The sequence below is a fragment of the Echinops telfairi genome, unplaced genomic scaffold (genome assembly GCF_000313985.2).
Source record: "Echinops telfairi isolate 266 unplaced genomic scaffold, ASM31398v2 ScPeMD7_9;HRSCAF=40, whole genome shotgun sequence".
In the NCBI taxonomy this organism is placed as follows: domain Eukaryota; kingdom Metazoa; phylum Chordata; class Mammalia; order Afrosoricida; family Tenrecidae; genus Echinops; species Echinops telfairi.
The window spans coordinates 56898075-56910177 of NW_022103906.1; the positions used below are offsets into that span (position 1 = coordinate 56898075).

Sequence of the window (12103 nt, forward strand, 5' to 3'; positions counted from 1 at the left end):
TTATGAATTAGGCAACCCCTGTGAAAGGGTCATTTGACCCCCTAAGCAATTGCGACCCACAGGTTGAGAACCACTGACATATAATATATACATATAGTGTATATATAATACATACATATACACATAATATGTAGTATATAATGTATATATATATATATCACTTCCACAACTGAACAACAAAAAGACAAATAGCTCAGAAGGACTTGAGTATTAGTTAAAATTTAGGATCCCTTGAGCCCTATAGGACCAGTGGTGTGAGTGGCAAAACAGGGAGGGTAAAGGGAGAATGGGTAGGAAAGAGGGAACCGATTACATGGAACTGTGTGTGACCTCCTCCCTGGGGGACAGACAACCGAAAAGTGGATGAAGGGAGACGTCGGACAGGGCAAGATATGACAAAATACCCATTTATAAACTATCAAGGGCTCATGAGGGAGGGGGGAGCGGGGAGGGAGGGGAAAAATTAGGACCCAATGTCGGGGGTTTAAATGGAGAGAAAATGTTTTGAGAAACGATGTACAAATGCGCTTTACACAATTGATGTGTGTATGGATTGTGATAACAGTTGTATGAGCCCCTAATAAAATGTTAAAAAAGAAAAAAAAATTTAGGATCCTTGTTTGCAATAGACTGCTAATCTGAAGGTTGACAGTTAAACCCCACTCATCGGTGCCTCATAAAATAGTCTAATGCTCTTCTTCCAAGAGAGTACCCCAAGACAATAGTATAGTTCTACTCTGTAACACATGAGTTTTCCATGAGTCGGAATCTACTCGATGGCCATGGGTTAGGAGTGTTTTTGTTTTTTGCTTGTTTGATTATCTTTTTAACCCTTCGTATGCTTAAAGTCTAACGGTCTCTACTGTTATATCAAATTTGTTGGAAGGTGCATATTTAGAGGCTGTTTAGATGACTCAAATCCTTGGGGAACAAAGGAGACCTCAGAAAACCATCCTGAAAAGATCTTAGCATCATCCTAACCTGTGTTCTCAAGCACAAGTTTTGACACACTATAAGCCTACTAGTTCAGAATGTAGCAATAGGCTTTCCCTTAGAAATGATGTGAAAAGCATGCAGTTAGCATTTTAAAATAATGGTTGACCTAGCAATCACATAGTTAATCTTTATTTGTTTGGTAACTACCATCATTTCTCAAGGAATACCACTTTTGGAATATATTTCCTTTGTATTATAAGTTATTATACAAAGAAAAAGGTATAAACAATTGTCTAAAAATGTCTTCAAGAATAAAATTTTTCAATACTTGCCACTGGAATGATCAAGTAACATCATGGTCAAATATATTTTTCACTGGTGTATAGGTAAGATATTAACCATGACCATTTAATAAGAAATAAGATATAAAATGTGACCATTTCAAATAAATGAACAGAAAAAAAACTTTACAGTGTTTTTCATAAACAAACCTAATATACACATATTTGGGGCCACTTCAATCATATTTGCATATTTTAATTGATATGTGTGTTTCTTTTTTATTTTTTAGGAAAAGCAAATCTTTAAATTTTTATTGTTAACTTTAAAGTTTAAAGTCAAACTTTTTGGAATTTTAAGTGTGTAATATAGTTTTAGTATAAGGTATAGTAAGCTATATAATTTCACTGTTGTCCTATCTCACTGCCATCGGGCCAATGCTAACTCATAGTGACTCCGTGAGTTTCTGAGCTTATACCTGTTTGTGGGAGTAGAAATCCCAGTCTTTCTCCACCATCAGTGGAACTGATGGTGATTTTGCATTGCAGACCATGTGGGTCTTGAAATAAAGTAGTCGTATCATCCTTTTTCATGTCACACAGAACCCTCAGTATTTGCTGTAACCAATCTCAAAGTCTTTCTTTCAAGGCAAAAAAGAATTGGATAATAGTAGAGATCTCATAACTGACCTCTATAATAATTATAAAATCTTCTAAGGTGATATTTTATTACATTAAAATTAGAGTATGTTTTCTACCTCTTGATGTAGAATTTCTCAGCGCTACTTTCTGACTGTGTGAAGCATTGTCTTTATTATGGGCAATAGAATACATGGAATGAAGGCTTTCAAAAAAGTTTCCTTAATAGGAAGTAACTAATTGGCCTTGTTAGTGGCATCGTGAAAAGCATGATGGGATAATGAAAGCCAAGAGTTGGTCTGATGACATGCTGTATCTTTCTTGGGTCACAGATCCTAATCTCAAGAGGATATGATTGAAGCAGTATTATCATTTTTAAAAAAGGACTGAAAAATTTTGTCACAATTTCTGTCTTCAGTCTTTATTATGCTTGTAAGCTAACTAAAGCAATGGCCATGAATATTTTGCCTTCCATTATATTCTCTGAGGACTTGGCAAATGGTAGACAGGGCATTGGTTGCTAGGTAAGTATTTGAAGAGTGAATGAGTCATCAGGGGAACAAATGAATGAGAGGAGGAATGAAGGGATACAAGGACTAGACCTCAGTTTCAATTCTAGGAAAGCATAATGAAAACTCAAAGTTCGCCAGTCATCAGGGGTGACCTCATCGGAATTATTGCTTCATTGGCCTGTGGGGGCAGAAACAGGGAGTCGGAGTCTGTCTGCATCTTGTCACTGAGTGGTCCCGAGTCTCTGCCAACAGATAAGCAGTGTCAACAGCTTAACCCCGGAGCTTTCAAAAATAGCATAGTTGATGAAACTGGAAATTTAGGTGTGTGCTAGAAATAAACCACGGGTCTTCAGTCTTAAGAAGAATCGGCTGGCAACAGACATTTCCATCGAAGAGGTCTGAAGTACTCTTTAAGACCCGTATGAGCAAACTAATGTATACCAGAAGTCTTTCCTTCCAAGCAGGCATACACGTATGACAGCTTGTTTTCAACAAAATCAGGTAAATCCTTTTGCAAACTTGAAACAAGAAACTGTGTTTCTTTAAGCTTCCAGTAGCTTTTTTTTTTTTTTTTTAAATAGTGCTGGCAGTTTTCCTCACAATTTAAATGAATATTTGCACAATGAACCAAGTTGTTGTGGGTTTCCTGGTTTCTGGTTTTTTTCCCCCCGGGGTGGGGGGGTAGAGGGGGGTGATTCGGGTGCTGCATTTCCATCCCTTTGGAGACAACCCCTGCTCCTGTTCATGCTGAAAATAGCTCCCATGCCAGCAGCTGGGATTCTTTGCCTCTCTTATTTGCCTTCTCGCTTTGCCTTTTTTCCTTTCAGACCCTTGGATAGGATTTAATCTGAAACCTTTGGAGTTCAAGACCTTTTCAAAAGGGCTAAGTAAACATTCTCTACATGTGAAAGACCACTGGCTCCCACTTCCTCTGTCGAGAGCAACTCTTGAAGTCAGCGGCCAATAGGTAAGATGCGTTCTCTGGACTTATTTCATCCGTGTGTGATGTGTTTGTGAGCAAGGTTTGTAAATAAATGGATCGTGCTGAAAATAAGCTGGAGCTGCCATGGATTTCCAAGTAGATGTTGCGTTTCTGAACCCCGCCGTGGCATCAGTGGATTTTGGTGACTGAGATTTTAAACTTCGCTGACAGCTTTCTGTAATATTGGCTTGCTGCAGACTAGCCTCTGACTGAGCCATGGGTCAGAACTCTAATTAAGCCTGATTGCCAGGCAGTCCGAGGACCCTCCAGACATCATAATTTAGTTGTTTAGACTGCTTACTGATTCTTACCTTCCTACGGGCATTTAAAAATGTATATATAGGAAGGCAGCCACCAGAGTAAAGGAAATGTATTAATAATTGTTCTCGAAGGACAATATAAGCTATTTTGTCCTCTCGTCACTGCTTTAGTAACTGCTGTGTGTGTGTGTATTCCTATCATGATTTCCGTGATTCCGTTTTGAAAATACCTTCGCCGAGTACCGTTTGCGGAGCGCTTTTTCTGGCACGTTTCTCTAACGTGATCATTCAGTCTCCTGCACCCGTCTCTCTCTTCCCCGCCTCACTCTGGACATTCTGAAAAGTACTTTGATTTGTGGACTTTAACTTCAAACGCAACCTTTACTTTGATTGTGGGTATTTACTACGTCCAGTAAAGTGACTTTTTGAAGGAGGAGGTTTAATGCTCTGATAGCATTTCCTTTAAATCCTTTATTGGGATTTGGGGACTTTTCACTGACACTGCTTTACGATTCACTCGTCGAGGGACCCCAGACTGGACCGTTTGGGGTCTTTACTTCTGATAACACTGTGCTGCGTTCCAAGCAGAAGTCTAAAAGCCAGCAGCAAATGACAGAGCCGAGTCTGATTCTAACCACCCCTCTCTGGAGTGCTTTCCTGTCCCCAAATTACCCTGTGCCCCCAGCCGGTCTCCTGCTTTTTCTAACATCCACATTGAAACCCTTGGGGTCTCAAGATTCTTTCCCCCCACCCTCTAAAGAGATGGTTTACTGGTATCCCAGACCGTCCGTCCAAAGAAAACAGGCATTTTAAACGCCCAGTCATCTTCCGGGTGTCTTAAATAAATAAAAGAGAAATAAAAAGGAAAACAGTTAAAAAGACCCCCTGACCAGAAACCTCAGTAGCCCAAAGCGTGTGATGCCGGTGGGTGTCTGCTGTGGGAGGGCTATGGGGCAGAAAGCGTAAATAATAACCATCCTAAAGAAAACAATATCTGTCTCTCAACATAGACATAGAAGGCAGTATTTTTTTGCAGTCACTTGATCAACTCTAAAATGTTGTAGAAAACTCATGTGTAAATGACATTTAAGTTTGCTATTCTTTTTGGGCCCCACCCCAAACAAAATACTATTTTTCAAGTCCTTAATCAGATACCAAGTGTGATGACCCTTGGCCAACTCTCCCCTATCCCTTGTGTTGAGGGTTGGGAATAGAATGGGCTTATTCCTGTCAGGAGACAGAGCTTAAGTCCTAGTCAAGGGCCCTGGCTCCTTGGGGCTGACACGGGCTGCTCCGGGCCCCCTGCACCTGGCTGCGCAGGAAGGAAGCCAGTGCACTGTGCGGAACAAGTTTCTAACGGGGTGGAGCTATGAGACGGGCTGGGGGGGAGCTTGCTCCAGACGAGGAGCAGCAGGCTATTGAGCTCTCAGAACCTGGATGAACACTAGGAAAATCTAGAACTCTTCAGCCTCATTTTTTTCCCTCTACTTTTAAATCCCAGCCATTTATTGATTACCCCCCATTATCAAATGGGCATTATAAGAAGTATACTAATCATCATATTTTTAGCTCCTCCAGCCTATTTCGAGCATGTGCTTTAATGTTTCTTGGGCCTTTGAGGCTCTAGAATGACCTGCCCCGCCCAGTGCTGGGAAGCCATCATCTCACTGTGCTAACGGCACTGATCGTGTGAAGGGCAAGTTCAGTGGCTGAAGCAATGAGCCTCCGGTGAAATGAGCCCGGAAGGTGGGAGACAGCCACTCCATTGGCAGGCAAACCTTTCTTTTCATGCCCTGGTATCTTCTGTTTCTGGCTTTCTTTGGTTTTCTTTCTTTCTTTCTTCATTCTCTTCTTTCCTTTCGTCCTTTCTTGCTTCTCCTCAGCCCTTCATTCTACTTTGAAACCGAATGGTTTGATGTGAAACTCCAGGTGAAACCGAGTGAGAGCCGAGTTTCACACAGGCTCCTCCTGTATGGAAGCTGTCTGGCCAGCCTTGCTCGAAACTTGGCTCACGTTTGCCAAAAGCTTCATGAATGTCAATGACCCTGGATTTGAAACATAATCCCAAACCAGGTGACTCCTGACGACTTTGAGGCTTTATTGTATAAGTATAGGAATCTGTCGGACAAAGGCATTCCTTATTTTTGTATCTCCTAACGAAATAGAATGGGTGCCTACAATTCTGGCCAATAACCCCCTGTCTGTTCCCTGATATGTAAAAGCCAGGCTCCAACCCAATATGAGTTTTATGGCTGTGGCTTTTTAAGGGTGGGCAAGAAAAAGCCTGCATTTTAAATCCCCGGCAGAGCCTGAACCACAGTGGTGTGAACATGTTGGTGTAATTTAGTTGAAGGAAAACAGTCCCAGGAGAGTGGTGGAATGTCTTTCTTTGCTGAAATATACCTCTGTGCTCGTGAGGGACAAACAGTAACATTCTGTCCGCTTGACACTGTGCCCTTTGTTCACACTCCAGAGGCGGTGCCAAATATATTGGTGGAAAAATAGTAAACTTCCAGATATATATATATATTTTTTTCTCCTGCTTAACTGATCTATTCCTAGAGAACATTGTAGGCACTGACATGTCCAGTGCTATTCTTTGTAATGTAGTATATAGAAAAAAGGAGAACTTCACAAGTTCAATGTCCCTCTAAAAAGCCCGGTGACCTAGAGCCAATGTGAGTGAATAGTCAGCCAAGGTCAGCGTGTGTGTGTGTGTGTGTGTGTGTGTGTGCTGGGAGCCTCTGGGTTATGACCTGGCCCTGCTTGTGTGTGTGTGTGTGTGTGTGTGTGTGTGTGTGTGTGTGTGCTGGGGGCGCATAATGGTGGGTGAAGAGGAAGAGGGGATTTGTACATTTTATTCAACAAATCTGAAAGCAAAAATAAATAAAATAAATCAAGTCTGAGATCTGAAATGTGTGTTTGATCACAGAAATGTGTGTTTCCTGAACACCGGAGGTTATCCTTGTCATTATTTTGCATTACATTTCTCATCAGAGACACTCAGCATTATGGTTCCAGAAATAGGAGGTAATCTTCACTCAAAATCTGACCCATTAGGACGACTAAACACTTGCAGAGAAACTTGCGTGAGAAGGTGTCAGAAAGATCTCCCTCTCGGTGGGGGCACTATACGACACTAAACCACCCAGGACACTAAGGGTTGACTTGTCGTTTTCTGGGCTGGGGGCTTCTGAACTCACTAGAATTCTCCCCCCAAAATGAGTTTGTGACATTCTTGAATATTTAATCATACGAAATCAATGAGTTGGTGATATTCATAGCTGGCTATTCATTATAAAATTACATTGCCACCAAATTTCATTTTGGAGTTTTTATGCCATGTCTTTAGCTAACATAGTATACTTTAAAAAAAAAGATAAAACATACGTTAGCAGGTGACTTGCAAAGGAGGTTGAGAAACTGTCGATAACTCACCCTGTGGGGTCTGTATGTAAGCACTCCATTTCCACATGGATTCAGTGTTGATTCTTAGGGTAGCACTCAGGAGTCGATCTGGTGGTGATGTTCCCAAACGAATAGATGAGCAGAGGAAAAAGAGATGTTCAGATGAGGCATGCTTGAGATAACCAAAGACCATAAGTCAGAAGCACCCTATTGGGAGGCCCTCACGCAACAGATCAATCTATAAGGCAGTTTGACATGTTGGAAATGCTTGCTATTCGTACCAGAATAGGGAAGGAGGAAGGGTTAAAATAGCAAAGTTGTACCTATGCAAAGCCTTCTCTAAACGATTGCTTCAAGACCTTCCTTCTCCACACCGACCACGTGGGACATTGAAGAAGGCACCAGCTGCTGCCACATCAAGTCCAGCTTGCGGTGACCCTCCAGAGGTCCCAGTAGAATTGTGCTCCACAAGGTTTTCAGTGGCTGCTTTTGCAGAAGTAGATGACCCCACCTTTATTCCTAGTTGGCTCTGGGTCCACTTGAATCTCCACCCTTTCAGGTAGAATTCCAGTGTACCCATTACGCTATGAGACACAAGGTCGGCATTTCAAAACCACTACCTGCTCTTCAGGGGAAAGACAGGCCTATCTGCGCCTGTAAACAGCTGAAGTCTCAGAAACGAACAGGGGAAGTCCTGCCCTGCCCTAAAGAGGTGCTGTGAGACAGTGGGAGCCCAAGATCGAGTCCGATTAAAATGCTGCCAGGTCTCTTCTAGCCACAGGAACGGCAGCCTGACTGTCAAACCTCGGTCATTGTCATCCTGATGATGCTGGATCAAGCTTGATATTGGGTCAGGCGACCTCCCTCGAGCCCCAGCCTGAACTTGTTCTATGTGCATCTCTGCCTTATCCCACGACAAACAGTTCTTCCCTGGCCCTTAAAGTACTGATGGTGATCTTTTCTTTGTTACTCGCTGTTTCTATTTTTATCTTCATATTACTCCTGGTTTATCCTTGGCACGTGATTCGTTTTTGTTCTTTACTGTTGTCTCTGTGGGGGTTACCAGTTGGTGAAGCACAGAAGGAGCGAGGATGGGGGGCTAGTGGGGAAGATGGGGAAGGTGAGAGGATTTGGGGGGTAAACAATGAAGCTGGGCGGGGGAGGAGCACTAGAACTGAATGGGATTTTCACAACTCATTGTAAAGGCGACTTAATTGGGGGGTGGGGTGTAGAAAATGTTTTACAATTGACTTTGGTAATAGTTGTACAGTTTTTCTGAATATGATTGAAGGATTGAATGATCTGATATGTGGCTTATGTGCCAATCAAACTGTAAAAAACAAGAAAAGAGGTGCTGAGTCAGCATTGACTCAAAGGTAGTGAGTTTGAGCTGGAACCGCATCCAGCACCCAGACGGCCTCCTCCGTCGCGGCCACGCCCACTAGTAAGCGCCGCCCCCTCGGAAGTCCAGCTAGAATCGGAGCACAGTGAGGAGAGCGTTCCTCTTCCCGCTGTACTTGGGTTCAGGGCTTTTCTGAGACTTTCAGACTTTTGATCCAACTTAGTTTTTATTTTGTATATTACTTCAACTTTGCTATTTCCAGAAGAAACAAAGATTTTTTTTCCAGTAAGCTCTGCCATGTTTGATCGGTGAAGCAGGAAGACGGCCCAAGTAGCTAATTCTCAGTGCTAAAGGATCGTCGCCTGTTACAAGGCTAGTATGTGGCCCAGTGAGACAGAAACGTATTTAGATTTATGTCACAGGTCGAGTTGTCTTTAATAATTGCGGAATAATTCACACTAGAGCATAAATAAAGTGGTATGAGCTCAGACTTTCAGTTAGAAACAAAATACTCACTTTGATTTAAAAATATATGTAGTTGGATAGGAATCTTGAGATTTATAGGGAAAAAATATGAAGAAAGTACAGAGAGTTCCTATGTACCCAATACCTAATTTCTCCTGTTAACATCTTTCTTCAGTATGGTTCATTTGTTACAATTAATATACCAATACTAATACTAATCATTGTTATTAACAAAGGTCCAGGGTTTCTTCATGTTTATTTAGATTTTACTCAATGCCCCTGTTCTCTCCCAGGATCCCAGCCAGGGCACCACATTGCTTTTAATCATCAGGTCTCTTTGGGCTCCCTTTAGCTGTGGCAATTTATCTGGCTTTTCTGGTTTTTGATGACTTTGACAATTTTAAGGAGTTTTGGGCAGATATCTTGTAGAATGGGATTTGTCTCATGTTTTTCTCATGAGAGAACTAGAGCCATAGAATTTGGGAAGGAAGACCACATGCCATTTTCATCAGAGAATCTCAAGGACACATACAATCAGCATGACTTATCACTGTTGGTGTTGACCTTGGTCACCTACCCCAATGAGTGTTAGTGAATGAGTGTTGGTGAAATTTCTGCCCTGCCAAGTTTTTTGCTTTTCCTTCTTGTTCATATTTTCTCACCTGACTGGCACAGTGCTTGTCAAGTCTGTGCACTACACAGTTTCTTGTGTCCCTTCTTTTCCAAATTATTTTCTTTGAAAGGAAGCCTGTTTGCAAAGCTCACACATCAGGGGGAGTGAGGCTCCCCATTCTTCAGGTCAGAACATTGAGGTACATTACTGGGACTTTTTCTGCAGAAAAGACCTGTCTATTTGCCTCATTTGTTTAGATTCAGATTTGTTTATCAGGATGACTTCATCACAGCCATCGAGTCAATTCCATTCCAAGCATCCTTATAGGGAAGTAGAGATGCCCCTAGGGGGTTTCCAGGGCAATATCTCTTTACAGAAGTAGAGATTTAGGAATTCGTAGATATTGGCTTTCTACTTGAAGTGATTTTATTGATTCTCTGGCTATAATTACTCCAGGTCTGACTTCACGGAGCTCTGCTAGTTGGCTCTAGTGCCCCTTTGGAATAGCCCATCATTGTGCTATGTTTCTTCTTGTCTAGCATCATAAGTTGCTCCAGGCTCTAATTTTGCAGATTTCTTGTCACCATCCTAGAATCAACTATTTCTCCAAGGACCCCTGGATCTGTTTATTTAAGTCCTTTACACCCAAATAAAGACACTGGGGAAAAACAAGCATGATGCAATAAATCCGGAGTGGGGAACATCCAGCCCAAGGACCATATAAATCCCGCCGAATCATCAATATGAGCTAGTCTCACCCAAAACTCCAAACTCAGTGCCCTCTAGTCATGCCAACCCCTAGTGAACCAATAAGCTATGGTAGCCCTGCCCTTGTGAACTTCCTAGACTAACTCATTAAGGGAGTAGAAAGCCTTGCTTTACACCCGAGGAGTGACTGGCGGTTTCAAACTGCTGACCTTACCATTTAGCAGCGGAATGTGTAACCCCAAGGCCACAAAGGCTACTTAGCTGACATCACACACCTCCCCAAAGAGAAACAATCCCGGACATCACATTAGGAGTGAGTTAATTAAAAGTTTGCCTAGTCTGGCTTATGAATGATGTTATAAATATCTAAATGGCCCTTGGCAGAAAAGAGCACACCCCCCACACACTCTAGAGATGCAAGAGTGCTACAGGACCACAGAGCTGAGGTGGGAGGGCAGTAGGTGGCGTTTTCAACAAGTTTGTAAAACATTATGGAGTTGAAAGAGAATGGAATTCTTCCATGAGCCTTTTGAAGCCCTCCCCTTTTATACTAAAACGTCAAGGGGGCTGGGAGAGGGGAAGCTGTGTTGACATGGGAAGTCGGGGCCAGATGAAAGGGCAGGTAGAGGATGGTGATCATGACCATTGGCTTTGAGGAGGGAAAACCCAGTGCTCAGAAAGTCACCAGAAGTCGGGAAGCAAAAACACCAGCTTGATAGAAATGGCCCTGGGAACGTGCATAGCGTTGATCTCTATTCGGTGAGGAGAAACTCCTTCCCAGTAGGCCTGCATGGCGGTGATATTGCTTAGCAATGGTCCAGAGGTGGAACACTGCCACTCTTGTTAAGAGGACTTAACCAAGAGGAAGAGACAAGGAGGAGAGCAGTGAAAATGAGGATAGCAACTGGTGCAGTGTGTGAGACAATGGGGCCATTCACTACTGTCCTATCGAACTAGACTTGTCCTAGAAACAAAACCTCTTCCTGCTAGTAATGGAACCTATCATTGTACCCCATTTTTAGTCTTAACGCAGACAATAGTTTGTGTTTTTGTTAATTCACCACATGTATGGAAAGGTACTTCAAACTCAAGAACTTCTTTGATTTCCACAGTCATCTATTTGAATGTTGGTGGTATCACTATCGAGATGGGGTTGGTTGGATACCCCCAGTGTACGCCCCACTATACTGGGGAGGACACGGCCACTCAGACCCATTGCCTTGTCCTCCGGTTGACATTGCTACCAAGAAACAAATAAGAGGTTGGCTCTCATGTCATGATCTTTCTGGGTCCTACCACCCAGTTAGAAAACACAAAGACTCGCAACAGGTGGACAGTGATCATCCCCTGATGACACCCAACAACTAGTCGAAGCCATGAAGGAGAAATTTCCCAAAAATAACAATTTTTGACTTGATGAACACCACTGAGAGAAAACACAAGAGACGGAGGATTAGAGAGAGAGATATGGATGTGCCAATGGTGTAATGACCCAATGGTTATTATCGGGCTGACTACAATAAGCTGTAGAACAATAAGAAGAATCAGGTCATTCAACCTAGCTTAAATCAACTAACATATTCTTGGATCAGAATTCAATTCGAATCTAAATTCCATTGTGGTGACGATTGCACAACTTGAATATATTTAAAACACTGAATCGTGTGGCATGGAAATTGTATGTCAATAAAAGGGTTAAATAAGTAAATAAATAAATTCATATGCAGGAACATAGAAAGTAGAATACAAAGATCCCTGCCTTCTTCCGGAGATAAACGTGGGCCTAAGGGAGATGAGTTTAGTTTAGCTGACCACAAGCACACGTGTACAGCAGGCCCTTTCCATGCCTTGTATTTTGGTTACTCTGACCTGCTATAGGTCCTGCCCAAGCGCATGGGGATGCTGCTCTAGACATGCACTCAGCTCAGTGTCACTGCTCTTGTTTGGTTTTGCAAACAGT

At 42.4% G+C, this 12103-nt stretch overlaps 1 long non-coding RNA gene across 3 annotated transcripts in view; it reads left to right on the forward strand.

Annotated features, from left to right (window-relative positions):
* The first annotated feature begins 2658 nt into the window (after window positions 1–2658).
* LOC123521325 overlaps window positions 2659–12103 on the forward strand; it is a 92008-nt gene continuing 82563 nt past the window's right edge. Inside the window, exons 1-2 of one of the 3 annotated variants that reach the window (XR_006679781.1) lie at window positions 2659–2866; window positions 3193–3332. This is a non-coding gene — a long non-coding RNA (uncharacterized LOC123521325). The remainder of the gene's footprint in view (window positions 2867–3192; window positions 3333–12103) is intronic. The other 2 variants (XR_006679780.1, XR_006679779.1) reach the window with 2 other exon arrangements.